The 27,955-nt window shown below is 45.6% G+C and overlaps 1 long non-coding RNA gene and 1 other non-coding gene across 4 annotated transcripts in view; both read right to left on the bottom strand.

Annotated features, from left to right (window-relative positions):
• Positions 1-817: 817 nt before the first annotated feature.
• Gm19705 (predicted gene, 19705) lies at positions 818-8,227 on the bottom strand. Of its 2 annotated transcripts, none has more exons than NR_045324.1 (3): positions 8,150-8,227; positions 2,813-2,879; positions 818-1,086 (listed from the first exon to the last, which is right to left on the bottom strand). It is a non-coding gene; the product is annotated as a predicted gene, 19705 (long non-coding RNA). The 2 variants fall into 2 exon arrangements; NR_045325.1 differs by lacking the exon at positions 8,150-8,227 and adding an exon at positions 7,920-7,994.
• A 670-nt stretch (positions 8,228-8,897) lies between these two features.
• Gm41958 overlaps positions 8,898-27,955 on the bottom strand; it is a 20,547-nt gene continuing 1,489 nt past the window's right edge. Inside the window, exons 2-8 of one of the 2 annotated variants that reach the window (XR_003948010.1) lie at positions 24,298-24,359; positions 21,909-21,999; positions 18,413-18,495; positions 14,937-16,481; positions 14,362-14,500; positions 10,061-10,154; positions 8,898-9,202 (exon numbers count right to left, since the gene is read on the bottom strand). This is a non-coding gene — a transcript (predicted gene, 41958). Of the gene's footprint in view, positions 9,203-10,060; positions 10,155-14,356; positions 14,501-14,936; positions 16,482-18,412; positions 18,496-21,908; positions 22,000-24,297; positions 24,360-27,955 lie in introns of both variants that reach the window. The other variant, XR_878576.3, reaches the window with a different exon arrangement.

Genomic DNA, 27,955 nt, shown 5'->3' with positions numbered 1-27,955 from the left:
AATAAATAAATAAATTTAAACCACAAATCCTTCCTATCAGCTTTACTGATGAATACTTTTCCAGGCAGATCAGCTGTTGGATTTCACTAAAAAAAAAGATAAATGTAAACAATCATGAAGCAAGAGTATAACACATACTTAGTAACTTAGTCTGCAAGAGTCTTCCATTCATCTGAGCTGTGACAGACAAGACAGCGACTGTGCCCCAGGCCTGGGAGAAACACTGCGGCTCATTCAGCCTCAGGCTGCCCGACTGCTATAAACCCAGCACCATCTTAGTATGCAGGCTTACAGAGCTTAAGCCGTGGCTTTAAAATTCCTAAATCAGGGAAATGGAAAAGCACGGGAGTAATGAGCCGATTAGCACAGGCTCTGATAACTCTTCCAACCAAGCTGAGCATGCTGGAGGTAGGCCGGGAGCAAAGGAAGGGCACCCCTGGCTCCTGCCACTAAGCCAAGCCCTGGAAGATAATCACTGGTGGTCCAGAGAAGTGGGTGGGTCAGTAAAGGAGCAACATTCATTTAACCCCACACTCAAGAAGCAGAGGGAGGCGGGATGTCTATGAGTTCAAGACCAGCCTGGCCTACAAATGGAATTCCAGGCCAGCTAGCTAGGACCACACAAATGAGACCCCAAGCAAAAAGAAATAAGAAAAGAGAAATGGGTAAGATGGAGAGAAGACGAAGGAAGGACAGAGCCACAGCCACAGCCTAGCAGTCAGGTGAGGGCCCATGGGGAAGATGCATGCCTGAGTGGAGACTGGGACAAAGGGAAGAGTGACTGCAGTCAGAATACAGAGAAACAAAGCAAGAAAGGAACTGTTAACATATTTTTTTTATTTATTTAACAACGTGTGGATGTGTGTTTATGTGTATGCATACACCCATGTTACAGGACGCATGTGGAGGTCAGAGAACAACTGAAGGAATTAATTTTCTCCTTTATGCAAGGGCCAAACTCTGGAGGTCATGCTTGGCCAGTGTCTTTATCTTATCGTGTCATCTTCTTGGCCCCAAGAAACTCAAGAATTTTATTGTGGAGTTGTTTTGGTTTCATTTCTGTTGCTGTGATAAAATACCCTGTCCCTGTCAAAAAAAAAAAAAAAAAAAGGCAGTTTACCATTCTGGGTTACAGCCTATCCTTTTGAGGAAATCAAGTCAGGAATTGAAGCAGCCAGCCACACCACATTCAAAACAAAGACCAAAGAAAATGTGCACACCCTCGCTGGTCAGTGCTTAGCTGGCTCCCCTCCTCTACATACCATTCAGGGAGCAGCCTGGGGACTGGCTCAGCCCTCCCTCAGAGTAAGTCTTCCTTCCTCAATTAACAGCCAGGACAATCAGGGCTGGACAGATGGCTCAGCAGGTAAGAGCATTCCTTAGAGCTCCTACAGAGGAGCCAGGCTGCTTGATTCTCAGCACCTACCTGGAGGCTCACAGCCACCTGTAATTCCAGTTCCAAGGACCTCTTCTGACCTTCAAGGGCATTGTACACATGGAAGCAAAACATTCACAGACAAAAAATAAGTCGTGTGTGTGTGTGTGTTATGACATATATGTATGTATGTGTGTATATATACATATTTGTATATTGCACATACATAAACATATATGTGTATATATGCACACACACACATATATGACACACCCATAGGCTCTTCTGATTGAGACACTTCCTCATTAGGACTCTCAGACATTCTATATTATATCAAGCTGACATTTAAAACTCAGAGGGAGAGGGCTGGAGAAATGGCTCAGAGGTTAAGAGCACTGACTGCTCTTCCAGAAGTCTTGAGTTCAATTCCCAGCAACCACATGATGGCTCACAACCATCTGTAATGGGATCTGATGCCCTCTTCTGGTGTGTCTGAAGACAGATACAATATACTCATATAAATAAAAGCAAATAAATAAATCTTTTAAAAAATAAAATAATAATAATAAAATACAGAGGGAAAGGGGAGCCACAGAAAGCTTTTTTTTTTTTTTTTTTTTTTTTTAAAGATTTATTTGTTATTATATGTAAGTACACTGTAGCTGTCTTCAGACACACCAGAAGAGGGAGTCAGATCTTGTTACGGATGGTTGTGAGCCACCATGTGGTTGCTGGGATTTGAACTCTGGACCTTCGGAAGAGCAATCGGGTGCTCTTACCCGCTGAGCCATCTCGCCAGCCCCACAGAAAGCTTTTAGCTGGAAGGTAGTATGGCACATTTTGAGAGGCCTGGATTGCTCCACTTGGCAGTGATGAGCAGAACGGTGTATGAAAATCAAACTGAGTCATGAGCGTCCGTGCTCTATAATGCAGGAGTAAACACGTCCTCTCTAAGATTCCGTTTTAAACTCGAGGGCTCCACTCAGAGCTTTGTCCCAACACTCCACTGGCCAGCTCCACTTCCACCCCTGTCTTGATAGACTGAGTCCCAAGAGACATTTCCTGAAAATAGAAAGCTAGGAAGGAAGACTAGGTATGTGTGACATAGACTGTTAATCCCAGCATTTGGGAACAGAGGCAGATGGAGAATTGTGAGTTCAAAGCCAACCTGGTCTACACAGCAAATTCCAAGTCATTCAGGGCTACAAGGTGAGACCCTGTCTCAAAAAATAAACAATTTAATTTAATAAAGTTAGGTAGGAAAATAAGGAAGAAACTGAAAAGCTGGTTGTCTAGCTAAGTAAGTCCCTGGAGGAATAGGTTTAGGAAAGAGTCAGCTGCTAACAGAAGTGCATGTTGGGTAATGGGAAACTGTACAGCGCAGGGAGTGAGAGGGGGTGAAGATACATTTGGGCCTATAAGCATAGAGTCACTCACCTAAAGCTCTGGTGGCTGTGCCTTCAAAATAGTTCAAAACAGTGGCATCCTCTCTGAGTTTCCACATCTGTAAAATGAAGATGCTCATCGTTATGTGACAAGCTGTGGCCACACACAATATTATAGTTAATAATGTCAAACCCAGTACTGGGCCCATGAACCTTGTGTGTAAGGCAGGGGTTGAGACAGGGTCTTGCTATATGGTTCAAGCTAGCCCTGACCTCCTACGTTAGCCTCCCAAGCGCTTACTATTTATTTTACTTTTAAGAAAAGGCTCCCAAAGAGCCGGAGAGATGGCTCAGCAGTCAAGAGCACTGGCTGCTCTTCCAAAGGAGCCAGGTTCAGTTCCCAACATCCACACAGTGGCTCACAACTGTCATTAACTCCTGTTATCTGACACCCTTATACAGACATGCATGTTGGCAAGTTACCAATGTACATAAACAAAAATAAAGGAAGGAAGGAAGGAAGGAAGGGAGGGAGGGAGGGAGGGAGGGAGGGAGGGAGGGAGGGAGGGAGGGAGGCTCCAAAGAAACATTGACTAGGGGAGCTTTTATATATAAGAAAAGAACCAAGCTAGGGAGAAATCACTGCTGGTAACCAGGTATCTCCACCACCTGCCCCCAGGGACCTAGTGACAGCAGATGTCATCACTAGCTGCCAAGATTTGACACATTCTCAGTGTTACAGAGTCACATATCCTCCCCCTGTGTATGTTTTACACCCCCTTATAAAAAGCCAGACCCCCCCCCCCCCCGCCACTCTCCCTGTTTTCTTCTTCCCTCCACCCTCGCCCAGAGCCAGCCTCTGTATACCCCATCCCCAATAAACCTCCCATGTGAAACCTATCGCATGATGTGACTTTATGGTGTTTGTTTCTTAGAGCATAACAATCATAGAGTTTATTGGCAGGAAAACAATATACAACACAAAGAATTCAGTGGCACAAGCAATTACTGATGCCTACCTACTCTGCCTTCTAAATTTATATGCATTGACCCAGTAACTTCACCTCTGTGTGAAGAAAATTAACCTTAAAACAAACAAACAAACAAACAAATAAAAATTTAGCATTTAGCTGGGCAGTGGTGGCCCACAAAAACAAAAACAAAATTTGCATTTATTTTAATTTTTTAAATGATGTGCAGAGGCATGGGTGTAAGTACAGGTAGGTGCTCATGGACGCCAAGGGTTTCGGGTCCTCCTAGAGCTGAAGGTACAGGTAGTTGTGAGCCACTTGATATGGGTCCTGGGAATCGAACGGAGGTCCTCTGCAAGAGCAGTATGTACTCTTTTTGTTTTTGGTTTTTCAAGACAGGGTTTCTCTGTGTAGCCCTGGCTGTCCTGGAATTCACTTTGTAGACCAGGCTGGCTTCGAACTCAGAAATCCTCCTGCCTCTGCCTCCCAAGTGCTGGGATTAAAGGCGTGTGCCACCACTGCCCAGCTCAGTATGTACTCTTAACCACTGAGACATTTCTCCAGCCCCAGAAACCAACTTCTAAAGAGTTCTAATAGAATCAGCAAGCCCTTGTGACTCTTTAAAAGGTGAAGGGTTAGAGCTGGGAGACAGAGAAAAAGTGCTGACCAGCAAAAGGGTTTTGTAGCCTCAGAAGGTACCAAACTGAAGGCTTTTTCTTCTTCTTCTTTTTTTTTCTTTTCTTTTTTTAAAGGTTCATTTTATTTATTTTATGTATCTGAGTGCACTGTTGCTCTCTTCGTGCACACTAGAAGAGACCATCGGATCCCATTACAGATGGCTGTGAGCCATCCATGCAACCAACCATGTGGTTGCTGGGAATTGAACTCAGGACCTCTGGAAGAGCAGTCTGTGCTCTTACCCTCTGAGCCATCTCTCCAGCCCAAGCTGAAGGCTTCTATCTAAAAAAAAAAACCAACCGATTAATGGAACTACAGAATATCTGCCTGGAAGAATTTTCTGGAAGACTACTCACTCATCTCAGTAGCACTAGCACCAGACCCTGCCCATCTCAGGGTAAGAGTTCTTTCTGATCATTCCTCTCCTTCAACCCCATGTCCAGAGAAACTGGCCTCAGGTGCAATGGCCTGTTCCTGTTTGTTATGCTCCCTGGCCTGGCCTGGTCTGGCTTGCCCTGACTTTTCTCTCTGCCTACAATATTACCACCCATAGATCAATACCCAGCTGACACCCCAGGCTTATATCCAGGGACACTGGCCAACCTGCCAGACACCAAATCCTCTGACCTGCTTGGATTTAATCTCAATCTCTCTTTCTACCCTGTGGCCACAACAGCTTTGTGTTTCCTTCAAGGAATTACTGTTTTTGTTCCATGCCAAAAATACTCTGCCTAAATTAATCCTGCAACTCAGCTAGGGTGGGTCCCAAACAGGTTGAACTCTGCAAAAGCCTACGTATCCTTCCTTATAGAAGCCCCCCCCCTTTTTTTTTTCTGGACAGAAAGTGAATAACTCACCAGGACCCCTGAAAGCTTATAAAATCAAGTTTAGTTTGGTCCTTTAGTCCCATGCTCCACAGAAACCTTGGGGTTAAATCACTCAGTGTCTCCTCACTGGCTAGAAGAGGCTTGCAACAAACAGGCATTAATTAGATTCAACTGAATCATCAACAATATTTCCCCCCAAAGAAGAAATTCCTAAAAAGAAAAAAAAACCCTGAAAAACAAGACAAAACAAAACAAAACAAACAAACAAACAAAACCTGCTTTACTTGGGGCTGAATATAGCTCAGTTAATAGAGTTCTTACACACATGTGAGCAGAGAGAGAGAGAGAGAGAGAGAGAGAGAGAGAGAGAGAGAGAGAGAGAGAGATCTGGGATCTGGGTTCAGTCCCCAGCATGCAGGCAGAAACTAGGCTGACTAATTGTAGCCTTAGGAGGTCGAAGGAAGAGGATCAGCTCAGGATGTCACAGCTGGCTAGAAGTCAGCTTGGCCTACAGGAGGCCCTGTCTCAAAAACAAAACCATGGTGTGTTGACACGTGCCTCTAATGCCAGCATTCAGGAGGCAGAAGATCTTTGTGAGTTCAAGTCCAATCCACTTTCTACAGAGAGTTCAAAACTAACCAGCCAGTGACGCTTTGTCTCAAAAAGAAGGCCATAGTGTGTGTGTGTGTGGGGGGGGGGCCTGGGGTTAAAAAAGATTTCTTTATTTGCCTAAACTGAAGATTGTACCGTAACCAAACAGAAACAAAAGTGAAAGTGAAATTACTACATTTTCCTCTAAAACCGCAAGGCCTGCACACAGCAAATCTGGGGTCATGATCAGGGAGGGAGCCAGGGCTTCTGTGGTACTCAAAAAGCCTCTGACTCACTGCGATCTTGGGTAATAATTCTCCCAGACTCCCTATACCTCATTTCCTATTTTTGCAACATGGAAAATAAGTTTGCCCCTTATCTAGCAAGTGAGAAGGGTGTCGGGAAAACAGATGACACACGACTGCATCCGGAACACTTGACCAGGCAGCGTCTTCCCATCAGCCTGTGGTTTCAAAAGCTTGGTTAGACACAGTGGTTATTTTCATGCCCAACCTCCTTTCAGGTCCAAAATATTCTCAAATGTGCTCAGATTTAGCCCTGAGGCTAAGAGCAGGCTGTGCTGGAAATCGCTCCAGCCACGCGCAGATCCCCGCTTCTCAGCAATCTGTCATCACTATGCCCCTTCTGTAATCGTCAAAAACTCCCCCCCTTTTATGAGTTTTATATTTTGAACACCTTTCAAAACATATGACTTTTTTTTAAAATAACAAATGCATTTGTTTTTGGGTTTGTTTGTTTGTTTTGAGACAGGGTTTCTCTGTGTAGCCCTGGCTGTCCTGGAACTCACTCTGTAGACCAGACTGGCCTCGAACTCAGAAATTCGCCTGCCTCTGCCTCCCGAGTGCTGGGATTAAGGGCATGCACCACCACACCCGGCTGCATTTGTTATTTATAACAAATAAGTAGGAGCTTGGGAGGGGGACAGAGTTGATAAAGCATCTGTAGTATAATTTGAAAATGTGTGACTCTTCCCGGGTACAGTTAACATCCCTAAGCTTTGTCGCCATTCCTGAATGAAGTTTATACTACGCTGCAGTCAGAGGTCAGGGAAAACATAGCCTCTTCCCTCCTGAGTCCACAGGGTCCCAAAATTTCAGTTTTGGACCAGGGCCCACAGACACCTGGATAAGGGCAGTTGTTTAAAGGGACTGGGCTCATATATCTTTCTGTTCACAGGTACCGTCTTAATACACCACAGCTGTTCCTGGGTATCTGTATGGGGCTGGTTCCAGGACTCCCAAGGAAGTCAGACGAATGGAAGCTCAAATCCTCTGTATGAAACCACACAGTATTTAACTTGAACTTGGACCCACCCACCTGTACCCTTTGTCATATCCAGTTAACTTAAAATACCTCATACAATGCAAGAGTCTACACATAGTTATTCCCGTATTTTAAAAGCAAGGAAGAAAAATCTGTGTATGTTAAGTACGTGAGTCTGACTATATTTTTAAACCTTGTTGGCTGAATCTGTGTATGAAAGATAGAGGTTAAGAAAGCCCCAGCATAGCAACATTAGATATGAACACAGACTCAAAGGCAAAGCCTTTCTTTTATGGAGGGCTCACACCAAATCTTGGTGTGATTTTGGAAATAATCTTGGAAAATGGCTCATTGTTGGCAGAGGATCTTTAAGCACATGAAGCTGGAACCACATCCCTCCCTGGCTTCAGTTCCTCAAAGCATTAGCATAAGAACTTAACCAGAAGCACACACACACACACACACACACACACACACACACTTGGGGATATCTGGAGGACAGAGCCAGTTCCCCAGCAACCCTGTTGATATGCGCAATGGGATCTCGAAAGGGCAGCGTCTCTAAATATGTAAGACATGTAAAAAGATATCCTTTCACAGTCTTTGGCTTCCCACAGCAGCAGTGACTAATGCAGGATGTTCCAGCCCAACCGCGGGTCTCTCTTAATATTTCCAAATACTTCCTTTCTTCTCTTATTATTGCTCCAGGTCTGGTCCATGGCATTTCATAAGATCGTAAAAATAAAGAAATAAATGGGAGCAAGCTGGAGTAACAGTGACACATCTGTGGAGAAGGAGAGAGCCTTGCCTGCTGGGCCGTTCCTCGGGTCCTCCCAGCGCACACTGGACCATCTGTACCTGAGCCCCGCAGCTGGGCACACACCCAATCCCTCCTCCTTCTGCAGCAGCTGGAAATGAGGCAACTCCTCTACCTTCCCCTCTGGGGGTGGGGGTGGGGGGGCTCTTCAGATTTGAGGTGAACCAGTTAGTAACAGCCTGCATCATCCTCAAGAATGAAGGCCAGGGAAAATAGTTTACCTTAAAAGTGCTTCTTCAGTCCTACCCAAGAAATTTAGGAGCCACGCTCACACTCCACCAGCCCGTCAGACTCAGAAGAATGTTGAGCAAGTTGTTGGCCCAGCCCCAGCCCCATCCTGTCTGAGGTTTAAACATCTGCAACATTTAAAAAAAAAAAAAAAAAAGCTATGTAGAAATAAGCAGTTTTGGAAACTGTGTGTCAGAAAATAGTGGCTCACTGCCTGAATGAGACATTCCTGTAAAATTCCTGCACAACCACTGAGTAAAATTCCCAGCTGGCTGGAACAGAGGGCCACAGTTCTGCAGCAAGGATTCTGAGCCTGACAGCACATTTTGCATGCAGAAATGGGCACCTTTCGCCCCCATTCACCCTCCTGCACCAGCATTTTCACCTTTGACCTGCAAACATGTTCACATGATGGTCGGCACAGCAACACCCTTTATACCACTTCCTGGAGTTACCACACTACCTGCCCTTTACATCTATGTTCTACCTTCTTAAGATAATGTATATATGTGTTTACATTTTATTTATATGTATATTTGAAGTGGATGCATAAAACCCCGACTGATTCCCAGCACCTCATAACTGAGTGATGGCGGTGCACACACTGCAATCCTAGTACTGGAATGTTGTGTTCGGCCAGCAGATCACAACATGGGTTCTAGCCTGGAAAGGCATTTTGGAAAACTGGAAGAGAAGAGGGGCTAGATGTTGAGATAAAGAAATGCAGCTAAGACAGGCATTCTGATCAAAGCTCAATTTTACTGTTCCACACGCAATTATAAAGCAGGGGAAGGGGCCCGATTCCCGCCAATTAGTCTTGGGGTCCAATAGCAGGGTGACCACGTGTACGGCTCCGGCTCCGAACAGCAAAGCGGCAGCTTCCAGCAGTGGGCATGGCTGAACGATTGAGCGGGAAGCTCCACCCCTGAGCAAGCAGGATTCAGGCTGGGGGAGGGGAGACTACACTGGAAGGTAGAGAAGACTCAGAAGGTCAGGGTCACTTGCAGCTACATAGAGAATTCCAGGCCAGGTTGAGCTACAGGAGACTGTCTCAAAAGACAGACAGACAGAGAAACAGGTGATGATAGATAGATAGATAGATAGATAGATACATACATACATACATACATACATACATACTTGGATGGATGGATGATTTGGCCAGTGCTTATGTGTACACTCAAGGGTCAGATTCCGTTCCTGGAACCCCATAGAAGTGCCAGATGCCATAGCACATGCCTACCCTCTCAGCACTCCTAGGCAGATGGCAGACTGAGACACAATTGTCCAGCTAGCCTGGAGTACGTACCGTAACACCCCCGAAACAAGAGATCCTGCCTCTATATGATGGGAAGAGGAAACCAACTCTGGAAGGTTGTCCTCTGACTTCCACACGTATGATGCTGCACATACAGGCTCACGCTCACAAACACACGTATCGCACATACACACTAATCATCAATTAAAAATTTAATGATACTTTATGGATAATTTTCTCACAAAGCTTTTCTTTGGTTAGGTGTAGTAGTGCATGCCGTCTAAGCACTGAGGACGTGCTAAGCAGGAGAAAGCATTCTGCAACTATCAGCCCGAGATACATGGCAAGTTTCTAAAACCAAAACCAAAACTATAACGAAACCAAACCCTCCAACTATGAACATGAATAAAATTTTAAAATAAAAATCTAGGTGTGGCAGGTAGTGCCAGAAATACAAGCACTCTGGAGGTTGAAGCAGTTCGAGGTCACTCTGGGCTACACTGTGAGTTTCAGGTTGTCCTAATTACAGAGTAAGACCCTATTTCAAAAATACAGGGGGCTTGAGAGATGACTCAGAGGTTAAAAGTACTGGCGGCTCTTACAGAGGACCTGGGTTCAATTCCCCAGCACCTTCACAGTAACTCACCAACCATCTGTAACTATGGTTCCTGGGGATCTGACACCGCCTTCTTTCTGGCCTCCAAGGGAACTAGACGTGCACTTGGTTCACACCTATACACCTACAATTAAAGAATAAAAATAAAAGTCAAAAGATAGACTATGCGGGTGGAGAGACGGCTCAGCAATTAAAGACTCTCTCTCTCTCTCTCTCTCTCTCTCTCTGCCTTTCATTCTATGCTAAAAAAAATATTTGTAACCATAATCCTAAATACACAAAAAAATGTTCCATTCATAGTAAGCTCCCACTATTAGTAGTACACAATTAATCAATTAATCAAAGCATCAGAAACATATCACAAAGTCTGATAACTGCTGGGAGGGAGACTCACAGGTATCAAGTTTCTCAGCATGAACAAGGTCCTGGGTTTCATCACTGGCATCAAAGTACACACTACACATACATACATACATACATACATACATACATACATACATACATACATGTGTGTGTATGTGTATTAGAAAGAAAGCAGTATGAAAGCTTATTGAGAAAACACTCGTTTGTTTGGAACAGGGTCTCTATGTAAGCCAGGCTGGCTTTGAACTTACAGAGACCTACCTGCCTCCCCCTCCCACATGAGAAATACTCTTTTTTAGTTAAGGTTTTATGGTGTATTTATGCATGATGTGTGTGTGTTGGGGGGGGGTGCTTGTGCCACACAGTATGCACGTGGAGGTCAGAGGAGAGCTAACCTCACCTCAGGAGCCTCTTCCTTCTCTATGTGGTCTCTGGGAGTTGAACTCGGGTCACCAGGTTTGCACAACAAGAGCCTTTGCAGACTGAGCCATCCCTCGAGCCTGAGAAACTCATTCTTTCATGGGCTTAAACTGGATTCAGCACATTTCTTATGGTGAGTGTCTGAGTCCCCGGGGAGATTATTAGGAACCATTTAGTATAACTGTGTCAGAAATTTCATTTACAAATGTCATCACTAAGACATTGAGTTCTCTCCTAAAGAATATGGGGAGGAATGGAAGTGTCAGCAACATCACCTCTCCCAACGGTGCCGGACTTGAAAAGGGACATGCTGAATATCCTTCTGGTCAAGTAGGTAAGAGTTTGTTACTGGCGGGGTGTGAAGACAAGGTTTCATTTCAGACAAAGGAAGTCTCTCTGGACAATGGAGAGCTGAAAGTTGCTTCCTTCACCAGAACTGCCCATTTAATTACTTCAACTGACATAGCCCAAGGCACACAAAGACCTTCAGCAAGCCTGAGGTTAACTCACCAGTCTGCTCCCAGAAGTGCCAGCCTCTAAGAAACAGCACAGTTGGGAGTTAAAATGGTAGATGCTAAAGTGAGGCCAACTAGGTTAAAGGTAGACTCTTTTTACTTACTTTTTAAAGACAGTATCATACTATGTAGCCCTGGTAGGCCTAGAACTCACTATGTAGACCAGGCTGGCCTCAGACTCACAGAGATCCACCTCACAAAGTAATCTTGAGTTAAATTCTCGACCCTTCTGACCCGACCCATACTTTCTTCACTTGTTGAGGATAATATTGCAACATTTCTCTCTCCTTGTCTATGTAGATGAATATACGATGTATTCACACATGTGTGTGTGTGTGTGTGCGCGTGTGTGTGTCAGTCAGAGCGTAACTTGGATATCAGCCTTTGTCTATTGTTTTGTTTTGTTTTTTTGGTTTTTTGTTTTTTTGTTTTTTCGAGACAGGGTTTCTCTGTGTAGCCCTGGCTGTCCTGGAACTCACTCTGTAGACCAGGTTGGCCTCGAACTCAGAAATCCGACTGCCTCTGCCTCCCGAGTGCTGGGATTAAAGGCGTGCGCCACCGCGCCAGGCTGACTGTATTTCTTACAACATAATGAGTAAAGACTGAGATAATATGCATAATGTTAACAGGCAGTAAGCTGAAGTCCTCAGTAAGCCTTGTCACATACTTAACTGAACAACACGCAACTGTGGCAGACACTACAGAGGAACTAGACAGAAAACATTAAAGCAAAGGTGTCGGTAAGTTGTAGCCAGCATCATCCTTACCTTCATCAGGAAATGAACTCCCAGTTTTCAGTTGCCAGGTACAGAAGGCTTTCCTACCTCTGGATCCTTAAATTTATTATCTATCTATCTATCTATCTATCTATCTATCTATCTATCTATCTATCTACCTACCTATCTATCTATCTATGAGCATGCTGTTGCTGACACACCAGAAGAGGGCATCATATCCAATTACAGATGGTTGTAAGCCACCATGAGCTTGCTGGGAATTGAACTCAGACCTCTGGAAGAGCAGCCAGTGCTCTTAACCACTGAGCCATCTCTCCAGCCCTTAAGTTTATTCTTTTCCTCAGCTAGAATTCTTCCTCCATCAGCCTGAGGGAAACCTCCAAAATGGCTGTTGAATTCCTCGCCTCAAGAGCACTCGCTGATCCTGCCTCTTCCAGAGCTTTGAGCACTGGTGTAAGTGCCTCAGGGTTCTGCTCTTTGACCTCTCTCTTATCGAGCAGCAAGCACTCCCTTCAGGGTCACAGTCTCAAGCTTTAAATATTTATTCACTGGTGGTTTCTAACATGTGTCATTACATTAGCACTCCTGTCTCCTTGTACTGGTCTCCATGGATACTGAGGGGATACAGGTGGGCAAGAGCTCTGGCTGTTCGTGTCAAACCAAATGCTTAAAGCCAGAACTAGAGTCCATTCTCCACTTGTTCTTTCCTCTCAATTCTGCAGGTCCAGAATCTGCCCTAGTTGTCCTGAGCCCAAGTCATCACCCTTTTTTCTGGGTTTTTTCAATATCTCATTTTCTTGTTTGCTTTTGGTGGCCGTGTGAGGAGGGAATGGTGGTTCAGTCTAGATTGTTCTAAGTAGGGACTCAGGGTCAAGAGGTGACCCAGCGGTTAAGAACACTGGCTGCTTTTCCAGAGGACCTGGATTCTATTTCTAGCATCCATATGGTGGCTCACAACCATACAACTGTCTGTGACTCTTGTTCCAGAGGATCAGATACCCTCTTCTAACCTCCATAGGAACTAAGTATACACAGACATACATGCAGAAAAATTATCTACAAAGTTAAACAAGACTGGGTGTGTTAGTGGTAACGCACACCTTTGATCCCAGCACTCTGGACAGAGGCAGATGGATCTCTGAGTTTGAGACCAGCCTGGTCTACAGAGTGAGTTTCAAGGCAGCCAGGGCTAGCTACACAGAGAAACCCTGTCAATGGGAAAAAAATAAAATAATAAAGGGGTTTCACTGGGTAGCCCAGGAGTAGGCCTTGATTTCACAACAATGCCCCTGACTCTCAGGTTTAGATATTAAAACAGGCATCAGCCACCATGCCCAGGTTCTCACAGTAATCAGAGCAGTCAGACAGAGAGAAAATGCATGTCTGTAGGGTGAGGTACCCAGGCATGTGCCTCCAGAGCCTAGAGGAGGGCGTCAGGTCTCTTGCCCAGGCATGTCACACTTTATTCTTTTCAGAGGTGCTAGTCCAGTGGTTCTCAACCTGTGGGTCACGACCCCTCTTGCAAACCTCTATCTCCCCACCCCCCAAAAAAGAATTTTACATTATGATTCACAACAGTATCAAAATTACTGTTATGAAGAAGCAATAAAGATAATTTTTATGGTTGGGAGTCGCCACAATGTATGTACACACACATAAATGTTGTTTTTTAAATTTATTTTATGCTATGTATGTAGTTGCTGCTTTGCTTGCATGCATATCTCTGTGCCCAAATGCATGCCTGGTACCCAAAGAGGGCACTGAACTGCCTGGAACTGGAGTTGTGGATCGCCATGAGCCATCATGTGGGTCCTCGTAACTGAACTCAGGCGCTCTATAGGAGCAACAAGAGCTCTTAACCACGGAGCAAGTCTCTCTCCAGCCTCTAATAGATGCTTTTTTTTTCTTTTTTCTTTTTTGAATGCAAAGTCCCTAAAACAGTACTAGCAGTGGGGCAGTTATAGGACAGTGTATAGTCTTCACCCAGCACCTGTAAGCCCTGGCTTCTGGCAGGAAACTCTGCCCTAACCAGCTTGATCCCTCACCTCCTGGGCCTCAGTTGCTGGGCTCAGCCACAAGACTTCCTGGCCCTTCCTAAGTTTTGCCAGAGGCAATGTCTTTAGCTGTTTCCTTGTCTCCTCTTCCAGGGTCTTCCAAAGGCTGCCTCACTCGGCCGATTCATATCTCTGTTCCAGTCTCATCTTCTTTCAAGCTTGTGACCCCAAGCCCCAGAGCACCCCCCAGTCCTGTACAATGTGCCCCCCAGTGCTCAGCCTCTGAGCTATTCCTACCTGACCTTCTCAGGAAGTGGAAATTGAAACTTCACTTTGCAGGTTAGGATCAGAGCTCAGTCGTGCGGGGCCGCCCTGCTGCATTCTGGGTAGTTCTGGGTCCTTGTCCTGCCTCAGGAAGGCCCTTGTTCTCTCCTTCCAGGTCTAGTCACAGGCAGAGTACGGAATAGAAAAAGTTAGTTTAGGGGGCTGGAAGTGTTTTCCTAACATGCATGTGGGCATCAGCACACAGCATGAAGGGATCTGTTCTCCCCACCGTGTGAGTTCCAAGGACCAAACCCAGGTGCTCTGGCTTGGCAGCGGGCACCTTTACCCAGTGAGCCATTTTACTGGCCCTGTCTTTGTTTTTTAGATGCCAAATTATCTTATATCCATGGATATAACTCAGTAAAGACCATGATAGGTGGCTAAGTCATTTCATTTTGTCCTTAGCCGCCACTTAAAGGAAAGATTTGAAATCTTCCCGGGTCTCTCTGTGCTGGGGGGTGGGGGTGGGGGTGGGGCAGGGATGAAGAGGACACTGGCAGCCTTTCTGCCCTCTCTTTCACCACACTCCATTCCCTTCCCCTTCGTTGTTCACCAGGGAAAGCAAGAATTTCATTCAGCTGCTGGCATTCTTCCTGTACTTAAGATGAGTTGTTGGTGACTGGTCACTTTTTAAGTGTGGCGGCAGCCTCTAGAGTGCTTCGTCACCAAGGTGGACATCGCCCTCTCTGGTCTCAGCTTCTTAAGCTTCCTCAAGTCTGAGTGCTGTGGGAAGGCGCGGCTGCTCCAGGAGACTAAAAACAACAGTTCCTCCTTTACAGGGCAGGTAAAGATGGAGTGAGACACAGAGCACCTGCCAGTAGCCTGCACGCGGGATGCAGGCGTGGGATGCAGGCGCCCACTGGCAGGCGTTGGTTGGTCCAAGGGTTGCAGCTCTCCGTCTGCCCATGCTTGGAGAGATCCGTTGTTCCTGCTCCTACTCAAAGCACACAGAAGGAAACGCTGGCACATCGGTTCTAGAATAAATTACCACCCTGTGGAAAGACCAAGCCGCTTCCTGTTGGAGGACCCCCAAATGATGGGAGACAGTTTTCTGTTAAAAGAACAGTAAAGCCATTCTATATACAAATTGTTCAGTCTTTTCTTGGTTTTGTTTTTTTCTCGAGTCAGGGTTTCTCTGGGAAACTCCAGCTGTCCTGGAACTCAGGAGATCCACCTGCCTCTGCCTCCAAGTGCTAGAATTAAAGGCGTGCGTACCCCACCTGGCCAGGTTGCTCAATCTTGTGTGTTTATGCTCTCTACATTCCCCCAAAATCCTAAACTGTAACTTCCTGCCCTCCCACCCTCCCCAGCTGTCCACTACCCACTTCCCCTCATTAATACAGCAGTAATACTTCCGGTACACTCGATGACATGTTCAAAATACAAAAACAGATGTCCTAAAAGTTGAGCTGGTTTAAGATCTAATTTATTCTTGTATTCTTTTTTCTTTTTGTATTAGGTTTTTTTTTTAAACTAAATTGAGAATCAAGCGATTTAAAAATAATAAAATAAGCGGAGAGCACCTTCCCCTGTAAACACCACTAGACAACACTTTGACAGTCATGTTCATTTTACAGGAGCCGTACATGGGTGTGTTCCATGCACATTCATCTGTGCACACATGCATGCCTAGTGCCAGAAAACTTGACGCCTGGAGCTACAGTTGTGAGCCCCCGGCGTGTGTATGTGTGTGTGTGTGTGTGTGTGTGTGTGTGTGTGCGCGCGCGCGCGCGTGCACACGCTGGGAATTGAACCTTGCTGTTCTGGAAGAGCAACTGACTCTAACTACTGAGTCATCTCCAGCCATGGGAAGAAAATACTGTTCAACAAAATTACCAACCAGAAAGCTGATTTCTGCTGTCAGAAGTCTCTTAAACACCAGCTTATGAGGAAAAATAAGTTAGCATAGATATGCGCTGTCTCTTCTCCCGTCTTGTCATTCAAATAGGGACATACCAGCTCGGTGCTCCCGCTGCGGTGCTCTGCAGGACGTTTCCTGCGTGAAAGTGTCTGACCCTGAGAGGACGAGGTGACTCAGCACTTCGAAATGGCAAAGCTCGGGTTCAGCGGTGAAGGCCTTCCTCCCCTTTTGCGAGATCTGCTGAGAAAATAACAAAAGTTGTTGTTGGTTGTTTTTTTTTTTTTTTTTTTTTTTTTTGAGTTTGAAAGGTCAAAGAGTTTAACATGTGACTCTCTAACCATAGAGAAAGCTAGAGAGAATTAGGCCCTCATAAACATCATTCTCTCAGATTGCTAATAAAAAAAAAATGGCAGTGCTTAACTACATATTAGCATTTAAATGGCCACAGTCGGACCTGGGAAAATACTCCAAGATGCAAAGCAGGTGGGAAGGCTGTTGTGGTCGACTCCTTCTCTCTCCTATTGTTTGAGCGGTACCGTTTATCCCTCGGCAGACCACAGGGAAAGTGCTGAGAGTGCTTTTTATCAAAAATGCTGAGGAGTTCTCAGTGTGGCGCGCCAGCTCTTTGAGCTGTGTGCGGACCGACGACCCTCAGTGCTCAATCCTTGCTGACTATCAAAGCCACAGGGGCAGCTTTTGGAAGGGCGCATTTATCATTCCTGATTCTGATTCAAGAGCTTTGGGGTGGAGACCTGCAATCTAAAACACTCACCAGGTGATTCCGGCACGCTTGGGGCAGGATTTGACTGGCTGTGCACCAGCCTTTCCAGGCCTTGCAAGCTAGAATAAATATCAAGAATATTTCCCATTGCCTTAACTCTTAGAATCCCCAATGATGGTTGGTGGGACAAATCACTGGGGAAAGGTGCTCGCTGCTGTGCCTGAAGAAAGGCAGGGTAGGAGAGGATGACTCCCATGAATTGTCCTCGAACCTTCATATGTGCACACGCCTCCCCTCCCCCCTAAAGACACACTTACAAAACAGACAGATGTAAAAATTTGTCTTAATTTTTAAAACAGGGTTCCTCTGTATCCTTGGCTGTCCTGGAACTCACTCTGCAAACCAGGCTGGCCTCGAACTCATAGATCCACCTGCCTCCGCCTCACGAGTGCTGGGAGCAAAGGCGTGCGCCATGATCTCCTAGCTTTGCGTTTTGAATTTGGTTGGTGTGTGTGTGTATTTGTATTTGGCTTTGTTTATGAGACATAGTCACTTTTGGCTGGCCTGGAACTCACCATATAGACCAGGTAAGCTCCTAACTCATAGAGATCCACCTTCCTCTGTCCTCTAAGTACTGTGATTAAAGGTTTGCACTACCGTGCCTAACTCAAAAACATTTTTTTTTTTTTTTAAAAAGGCAGGCTGGAGAGGTCAGGCATAGTGCCCTAAGCCTTTAATCCCAGTGTTTCAGAAGCAGAGGAAAGCAGATATTTGAGCTACAGGCCAGCATAGTGCCTTTCAGGCCCACCAGGGCACACAAGTGAGATCCTAACTTAAAAAAAAATATCCAGGCTGAGGGTCCCTGGAGAGATGTGAGTTCAGTTCCCAATATCCCTTTCTGGCTGCTAATAGCATAATATATAATATAAAATAATATAATATAATATAATAATTTCAGCCTCCACAGGCATTACAATCATGTGCACAAACCCATAGGCACAAACATATGCATGTAATTAAAAATATTTAAAAACAAAACAAATCCCCAATGACATCCTAACTTTAAGGTTATTGTAGAATATGACCTTGCCTTTCCAGTTCCTTTTTAGTTATGAGTCACACATATTTCTGTGCCTGTAACAAAGACTCCTCAGGCAGACCTGTGTTTGCTAACAACTTCCTTCATTCAGTTCACTCCCGTAATCTTCTCAGCAGCCAGGCCCCTGCAAGAAGCCACTATTATCCCCATCGGAGATAAGGATCCAGAGGCTGAGAGAAGCGTCCAGGAGGGAAAACAGAAAGAGGAAGCCTGGTGCTCACCTGCTGACTCTGGGCGGTCTTTTGAGAAAAGCCATTTGAGGCAGGGGGAGGCAGGACTTAAACTAGCATCCAGGAGGCCCTGGGTTAAATTCTCCGCACTAAATAAACCAGGTGTGTTGGCATATACCTGTAATCCCAGCACTTGGGAGACAGAGACAGAAGGACCATCATCACGATCATCCCCAGCAACAGTGCCAGTTCAAGTCCAACCTGGGATACATAAGAACTTGCCTCAATAAAAAATTAATAACAATAAATTAAATTAAATTAAAAAACCCTTACCAACTACAGAAAAGCCTTCACCATCTTCATACAGTCAACATATAACTGTGCACACTGGACAGCATGTCAGGTGTAGGCAGAAGACTTTTAGAAAGTCTTGCCCTGAGCTTCACAGTACAGTGGGGGAGGGGCAAGGGGCATCTTCTAGAATTTGCTTAATCCGATAGATATCCCATCATCTACTGGCTAGATCTTCACATCTCCGCTTCAGACTCAGAAACTTTTCACTTGAATTAGAGCTCAGAGGAACCCCAGTGGGAGTGGCAGTCTAAGGCGGGCACTCTTTGAAGGCCGCCACAGAGGATGTGGCTCATAAAGCAGAGCGTGGAAGGACCAAAAAGATTCCACTAAGCGGAGAGCAGGGCATTCTGGGTCTGTGGTAGTGTGTGAAGAGTCTTCTAACAAAAGACTGCAAGGGCTTATGTGCTGCTGGGGATGTGGACCAGTGGATGGAGGTAGGGACCAGGAGGAGACCTAACTGCATACAGCATACTACACAGGGCTTAAAAGGAACCAAGCAAGGCTGCCCTGCCTTCATGCAGAAGGGCCTCAGGACTGGATGTGGATTTAGAAAGATAACGCTACCCCAGGGCAGAGGATGGACAGATCCCAGACTAACACCAAACTGAGGCCTGCTTCTGGGAGCTTTGGAGGCAGGTGGGTTGCTGGGCTGTTGGGCAAGTCCCTAACTTCTTTAAAACTTCACCTTGTTTATTTTATATGGAAGGAATCTGCCCTCTGGGCCACTGTGTAAACAAAGTGAGGCCAGGCTCCTGGGTACAAAATTCTTGAACAGGATCAGGCAGTCTGACAACATGGTGGTAGGCAGAGACCACAGGCTAGCTCTCAGGTTTCTAAGTGGGTAGGTGAAGACTGGGCGAGGGCCCACTTCACCAGTCCGTCTTGGGGCACAGGAGGAGGAACTACCGTTTTCCCCCACCCCCTAGAGTTGTGCTTAGGGTGGCATCTGAAGCCCAGGAGATGGAATTACAGGGAACGCCAATCCATGGGGCACAACCAGGGGAAGAAGCGGAGGGGTGATTGCTTTGTCCAGAATGAATGCTCTAGCTCAAGGTTGCTGGGAGCGGAGAGGCATTCAACAAAGCCAATTGCATGCCAGGCGCAACCTTGGGGCCTGAAACCGGAATAAAAAGACCATCCACGGAGAGTTCACGTTGTCATGGGGGAAAGAACTAGTCAATAAGTCCCACAGACTGAGCGCTGGAAAACACCCATGGGAGAAGGAGAGACGCTGAATACCCAGGGGTATCTTACCCCACACCAGCTCTTAGGAGTCAGGCAACATTTGAGCCCGACACCTGAAATTACGAGACCTTTAACCGAGGGCTCTGTAAGTGCAAGGCTCAGGTGAGCCTTTTAAGTGTGTATCCTATTTAATCCTCAGCACCCAATGAGGCAGGTATTATCATTATCCCGACCTTAGAAATACCATAGCCAAACTATAGCTGCTGAGCTACTTGCTAAACAGTTAGTAAAGCTGGAGAAAGAGCCTTTGGCCCAGGCAGGCCAGGCACAGATAGAACCTGAGCTCATAGACTGTCTTGTTTATGAAAAATATGTAGACCAAACAAGTCCACCCAGGAATATTGCCCGGACATATTAGCAGTGTTGTAATATTACTTCCAGGGTGGATGCTTCATAGAGACTTAAGCAAAATGGAGTCAGTCAGTGACTGGGGACAAAGGATGTCATGGATGACACGGTTCTGGTTTGGTTTTGTTTGTTTTGATCTGCAAATACACCACTCAAAAGCTATCATGGGGAGAAGAAATCACCCCACAGTGCCTCAGCCTCTAGCAAGCAGCAACACCTTCGGGAGCTGGTCTATCTGGAGTAAAGTCTCCATTGTAGATAACATAGCACGGCTTCACAAACCGCGAAGACTCAGGGCTGGACAGCTCAGGGGTACAGTACTTCCTTGTTAAGAGTGAGACTCTGGGTTTGACAGATGCCAGCATTAAAGGAGCAACCTGAAAACTCCGAGTGAGCAGAACATTGAATATCTCCATAAGATGGGGGACATGTCAGGTGACAGCCCACAAACTGGGCTGAAAGGGAAAAAGCCCTCGCTGGTCTTACAGTTCTAAGTCAGTTTGTCTTACCTGCCACTGGGAGAATTTGCTCAGGGGCTCCACAGACAACTCGATTCACTGACAATCATTCCCCAGCAGCCCAGGCAGACAGGACAGGCTGCTCCTGGCTTTTACTTTTCTGTCCCTGACCTTCCTCCTCCTAGACAATCGGAGTGTTGTCCCTTGTGAGGCACAATCAAAACAGTAAGATGAAAGCAAGCTGGCTCCTAGAAAGGCCAAGATCCCAAAGTGCTATGCTAAGTGCTTCCGATCGACGCAGGCGCCTCTCCCACGTGACTGCGAAGAGCGCCTGCCTCACAGGACCAATGTGCTGCACAAGGGAACAGCAGCAGCAAGCCTAGCCGTATGGCTGAGTTCGCCTCTGGTCTCCGCGCCTGCACCTCTCTCCCTGCTGACCACCCAGCCACAAGGGCCGCTCTGTTCTCCAGCACACTGAGGCCATTCCGAGGGAGGCATCTGCACTTGCTCGGGCTCAGAAACACTTGTGGTGTGAATGAGTTTCTCACCGCAGCTCTCTGGACAGATATAATCCCTGCAAGGCCTTCCTTGAGCCCAGTCTTTCTGTTCCCACCTGAACTTGTTCACACCCTCTGCCACTACTAACCTACCCACTAGCTCACATCGATATGACAGTTTACTTTGTAATACTTAGAACTATGCAAAGCTGTCTTTTTTTTTTTTTTTTGGATAGGTGTCTTTCCTACCCATCTCCACGTGCAGGTAAAATCTGTAAACCCCACAAACAGGGAGATATTGTCTTTCCTGTTTGCCCTTACACTCCCAGCACCTGGCCGGAAGTTCAGGGCTCAATAAATATTTATTGAATCAATAAAGGGATGCAGAAACACAGATCAAGTTGCTGAGGCAAAAAGTTAGAGCTGGGTTTAGGGAAATAGCGGGTTGCTCCTTCTGGTCCGGCTGGCCGTGGAGAGATGAGGTGAAAAGGAAGGCTTACAAAGGGGCTGGCACAGTGTAGACCAGGGAGAAAGTGGGGCGTGCTGGTCCTGGCTGTGTAGCCAGGACAGCACCGAGCAGTTCCGGACCTAGAAAGTATTGGCCCAGTAACCAAACAGAATCAGAGGGAACAAGACAAAAACAGCCCAAGAGAAATCATTTGCTACTAGGGAACTGGCAAAGCTAATGTCTGCCAAAGAGCTGCACTCTTCGGAGAACTGGTTTCAAACACTAGAGAGCAAGGATTGACAGCCAGGTATGGCAGGGGCTCACCTTCATTCCCAGCGCTCAGAAGTAGACACAGGTTCTCTGGGAGTCTGAGGCCAGCCTGGTCTACAGAGGGAGTTTCAGGACACAGGGAGACCTATACTCAACGGCAAACAAACGAATGAATAACTCTTAAAAGTTAAATCGTGCATATTCAGGATGAGCAATTCTGCACCTAAATAGCCATGTAAATTACTGTGCAAATCCACACATGTAAAACTAACACAAGCTTTGCTCTCAGTAGTGAAATGCAAGTAATCACATATCTGCTGATGCATGGACTAATAAATAACATAGATTATACTATGAACCAAATAACAGCAGTGCATGTGCACATATGCACATACACATAGAGACACGCGATAAATCTTAACAATGTTAAAAGAGCCAGGTGTGGTAGTGCATGCCTGTAATCCAGCCCTTGGGAAATAGACACAGGAGGTTCAGAATTTCAAGGCCAGCTGGACGACTTGAAGTCCAGTCTCAGAAGAGAGGGGACACACACACACACATTCAAACTTATTTAACAACGTATTGACTATAAGTGCATTTAAATAACTATAATATCTTTTTGTTGTTGTTATTTGCTTTTTTGAAACAGGGTTTCTCTGTATAGTCCTGACTGTCCTGGAACTCACTTTGTAGACCAGGCTGGCCTCGAACTCAGAGATCCACCTGCCTCTGCCCCCCAAGTGCTGGGATTAAAGGTGTGTGCCACCACTGCCCAGCTATAACATCTTTACAAGGATTTATAATATAACCCTTCACATGGGCTCTGAGAAGTAGGGACAGCAGAAAACGAAACTAGGACCAGGCACACAAGGAGCTTGATTGTTACTGGTGTTCTGTTTGTTTATTTCGTCTTGTTTTGTTTTCTGGGACCGTTCAGGCTGACTTTGAATTCTAAATCTTCCTGCCTCCACTTCCTATATGGAATTATAGACATGTGACAGCTTGCCAGGCTTCTGATATTTTATCCTGTTAAACTGGAGCAGCCATGACAAAAACAATGTAACTAACACTGGATTACAGGAAGGCAATAGTGTCACTGCGGACTGGAAGAGGGACGCCCGGCTGGGAGTGTAGCTCAGTGGTAGAACTTTTACCCAGCGTGAGTGAGCACTGTGAAAGTGGGCAAAGAAGAAGAAGAGGTAAAGGAGGAGTGGGGAGAGAAGTGTGGGAAGGGAGAGATGCTAAACACCCTCAGAAAAATTAACGAAGTTTCAGGGCTGGTTGGATAAGTGGGCAGTATAAATGACCCAGGAAGCAATGAGTTAAAAATCATATAGGTATATCTGATAAAAAAAAATCTGATCATATTAAGGCCATGCTGGTGGTGCATGCCTTTAACCCCATCACACGAAAGGCAGAGGCAGGTAGATCTCTGAGTTGCAGGCTGACCTGATCTACAGTGAGTTCTAGGATAGCCATGAATGCACAGAGAAACCCTGTCTTGAAAAACCAAAGGGGAGAGAGAGAGAGAGACAGAGAGAGACAGAGAGAGAGAGATTATGAGTGAGGGTGGGATAATTATACCATTGAGAGCTGAAAAACAGTTCTTTTTTGTTCATTTTTGGAAATGTCTTCTGTATGCATGGCATAGCTAAGTAATCGTGAGCGAGAAGGCAAGAAGTCAGTATTTAAAATGGAGTGGAGACTGTGAGGTGATAGATAGATCATTGGCCGGACAGAGGCTTCTGTTACCAATCCTGGTGGGCTGAGTGTGAATCTAGGACCTACATAATAGCAGGAGAGAGACAATTTCTACTCCATATGTTATCCTCTGACCATGGCCGACACACACACACACCACACATTACACTCACACACACACACAGAGAGAGAGAGAGAGAGAGAGAGAGAGAGAGAGAGAGAGAGAGAGAGAGAGAGATTAGTGTAAAGAAAAGCCTAGTAGCCGGGTGTAGTGGCGCACACCTTTAATCCCAGCACTCAAGAGGCAGAGGCAGGCGGATTTCTGAGTTTGAGGCCAGCCTGGTCTACAAAGTGAGTTCCAGGACAGCCAGGGCTATAGAGAAATCCTGACTCAAAAAAAAAAAAAAAACAACAACAACAACAACAACAAAACCAAACCCTGTCTCAAAAAACAAACAAACAAAAAACCCCAAAAAAACAAAAGAAAGAAAGAAAGAAAGAAAGAAAGAAAGAAAGAAAGAAAGAAAGAAAGAAAAGCAAAGCCTAAAGATGTTATTGAAACAATGAGAAACTGAGGGAGAAAATTAGTTATTTCCGTTTCCCTCTCTCCCTCCCTCCATCCCTCCCTCTCTCCCTGCCTTCTCTTTCTGAGACTGGGTCTGCTTTAGTTAGGGTTACCATTGCTGTGATTAAACACCATTACCCAAAGCAACCTTGGGAGGAAAGGGTTTATCTCACTCACGGGTCCATAGAACAGTAGATCATCAAAAGCAGTGAGAGCAGGAATTCACACAGGGCAGGAACCTAGCGGTAGGAGCAGATACAGAGAGGACATGAAGAGTGCTGCTTATTGGCTTGTTCTCAAGGCTTAATCAGCCTGCCTTCTTTTCTTTTCTTTCTTTCTTTCTTTCTTTCTTTCTTTCTTTCTTTCTTTCTTTCTTTCTTTCTTTTTCTTTTTTTTAAATTTTTCGAGACAGTTTCTCTGTGTAGCCCTGGCTGTCCTGGAACTCACTCTGCAGACCACGTAGACCAGGCTGTCTGTCCTTGAACTCAGAAGTGCTGGGATTAAAGGCGTGCACCACCACTGCCCGGCTCAGCCTTCTTTCTTACAGAATATAGGACCCGAAGCCCAGGGATAGCAGCACCCACAATGGGCTGGGCCCTCCCCCATCAATCACTCATTTTTTAAAAAAATGGTCTACAGGCTCCCCTGCACCCGATCTCATTGAGGCATTTTCTCAACTGAGGCCCCATTCTGTCAAATGATTTTAGTGTGTGTCAAGGTGACATAAAACTATCCAGCACAAGGTCTCTCCATGTAGCCTGGCACTCACTATATAGACCCAGCTGGCCTGGCACTCCCAGAGATCCATCTGCCTCTGCCTCCCACGTGGTGGGACTAAAGACACATGTCACTATGTCTGTCTCCATCAATATACTTACTTATTATTTTAAAAGTTTTTATTATTTTATGAGTATAGGTATTTTGCCTGCAAGTATGTATGTGTGCCATGTATCTGAGGGTCCACTGAGATCAAAAGAAGGCTTTGGGGTTAAAAGACAGTTGTGAGCTGCCATGTGGGTGCTAGGAATGGGGGGGGGGGGCTCTGGAGGAGCAGCCAGTGCTCTTCACGGCTGAGCCATGTCTCCAGCTACATCAGTCTATTACTAACTTTCTTCTTGTTGTTGTTTTTTGAGGCAGGGTTTCTCTGTGTAGCCCTGGCTGTCCTGGAACTCACTCTGTAGACCAGGCTGGCCTCGAACTCAGAAGTGCTGGGATTAAAGGCGTGCGTGCGCCACCACTGCCCGGCCATTACTTTCTTTAGAGACTTTACTTATTCATCTATGCACACATTTGTTTTTGTATTTGTTTTTCATTTTTATGTATACGGGCATTTTGCCTGCATGTGTTTGCATGCATTACATGCATGCCTGGTGTCCAAGGCAGCCAGAAGAGGCTATTGGATCCCCTGGAACTGGAGTTACATATGGTCGTGCAGGTGCTGAGAATTGAACTCGGCTCTTTCGGAAGAGCAGCCAGTGCTCTCAACCACTGAGCTATGTCACCAGTCCCAATTTCACTTAAGACAGGGTTTTACCATGGAACCCAAACTAGCCTTCCACTCAAGCTCCTCCTCCTTCTGTGCCCCAAATCCTAGGGTTACACCGCCATCCCTTACAGTCCTTGAGAGCTCACTGTGTCTCTTGTTTATAACGCATAGAGAAACCCAAGCCCAGTGTAGAGGCCCAGCAGGCATTAGTCTTCCTCTTGAAAAGTCAGGTGGTCACTACATATGGGCCACACGCCTGGTGCAAATCTTAACCCAGATTGCCAGAGCACCCGGAGGTCTGATATCAAATAATCAATTAACCACACTCTACTAAGGCTTTCAGTATCTAGCACAAACCAGTAGTCCAAACCCAAATGTACACTGTTCAAAGTCAACTTTCCTCCACCCTGAGACCAACACTCTCATTTCTACATAAGGCTGATCAACTTCCCATTATCACAAGAATGTAGTTTATTAGTAGTACAATGTGCCTCTCTAATAGTTCCCAGGATTTACGTATTTGTACAGCACTTTCCTATCCTTTTATGATGTGTTCTGCAACCCCCCGAAAAGTCAACAGTCTCAGCGCTTCTCTAGACAGAAACATGAGAGCCCAGGTGCCTGGGTCAGGATGACTCAGGCAGAGTCAACATTGGAGCTCTGAACCTTGGGCCCTGGGACTCCAGCTCCTCAGGCCTTCTGCCTCTGGCTAATCCCACCAGCCCCTCTCTTGTAAAGGACTGTGATTTTTGGAGGCCCCCCGGGGAGCCCATGTCAGTTTGCAAAGCTTTTCCCTTCAAAACACCAGTCAGAAATAAACAGCCTGCAAGTTGGCAGTAGAGAGTTAAATCTGACTTTTAAAAGTCTCATTCTCCGTCTGTCCCTTTTGCAAATGCATAGCTGAATTGTGTAGGTGCAACCTAACAGTTTCTATAAATAATGTAACTTGGATGATGACTTTTTTTTTTTTTTTTTGGCCCTCAGCTCAGACTTGTGAAATTCAAATCAAAGAGGAGAGTTTAAAGCATTTGCTTTTGGTGTGTTTGTTCAAGTTAATGTTATCTTGGTCCCCTGAGCCCCTGACAGCCGCAGGCTGCTCTGCTGCCTCTACTGACCTTATAGAGCCAACAGTTAGGACTGTGTATATAAGGATTTGAGAGATTATTCCACCAGAATAAAGTTACTGTGTAGGCACTGGCATGAATGGCATGTCTTGCCATTAACAAATTGAAGAGCTGATAAGCACCTAAAATTAAATGGAGGCTTACAAAACAATAAATAAATAAGCAGGTTAAAACAGTTAGGTCACTGATAGAACTGAGTAACTCCCATTGAAAAACCTGCTGTGGTTTCTGAGCATGTCTCTAATGCAGCCTTTAAAACACACTTATAGCTGGGATGTGACAAACATCTCTGTGAATTCAAGGTCAGCTTGGTCTATATACTGAGTTCTAGGTCAGTCAGTTACATACAGAGGCACAGTCTCAACAACAACAGAACAAGCAACAACAACAGCCCACATTCATTTTTTTCATTATCCAACATTTCTTTTTTTTTTTTTTTTTTTTTTTTTAAAGATTTATTTATTTATTTATTATATGTAAGTACACTGTAGCTGTCCTCAGACACTCCAGAAGAGGGAGTCAGATCTTATTGGTTGGATGGTTGTGAGCCACCATGTGGTTGCTGGGATTTGAACTTCCAACCTTTGGAAGAGCAGTCGGGTGCTCTTACCCACTGAGCCATCTCACCAGCCCCTCATTATCCAACATTTCTAATTATTATTATTATTATAACTAAAACAAGAGATGGAGGTTAGGTGGCCCATACCTGTAATCTCAGTGTTTAGGAAGAAGACACAGGAGGATCAAGAGTTCAAATCTACCTTTAGCTGTATAGAGAGTTTCAGGCCGGCCCACACTACATGAGACCTTGCTTCAAAATAAATTAACAAATAAAAAGAAAATAATAAATGTGAAAAAGAGCTAAGCAACTTATACAGGGCCATGAGGATGGTTGAAAGCAAAACTAAGTAGACCTGCTAAAAACCCGGTACAGTATTCTTCTCTCCGAGGTCGCCTTCAGGCCTTATTTTATTCCCCTATAAAACCAAACTTGTTGCTAGCTGGGTAGCCATGGTGACACACACCAGAAAGGCTGGAGGATCACTGGGAGTTAACGGCTAGCCTGGGCTACATATCTAGGTCTAACCTCAAAGCAAGCAGTGTGGCGGTGGTGTACTCCTAAGGTGGATCTCTTTGAGTTTGAGGCCAGCCTACTCTACAGATCAAGTTCCAGGGCATCTGGCTACGCAGAAAAACTCTCTCTCTTGGGAGGAAAAAAGAAAAA

The sequence above is a fragment of the Mus musculus genome, chromosome 1, assembly GCF_000001635.26.
Source record: "Mus musculus strain C57BL/6J chromosome 1, GRCm38.p6 C57BL/6J".
Taxonomy (NCBI): Eukaryota; Metazoa; Chordata; class Mammalia; order Rodentia; family Muridae; genus Mus; species Mus musculus.
The sequence above is the reverse complement of the archived record's forward strand: the minus strand, read 5'-3'. Positions and strand labels throughout refer to the sequence as shown.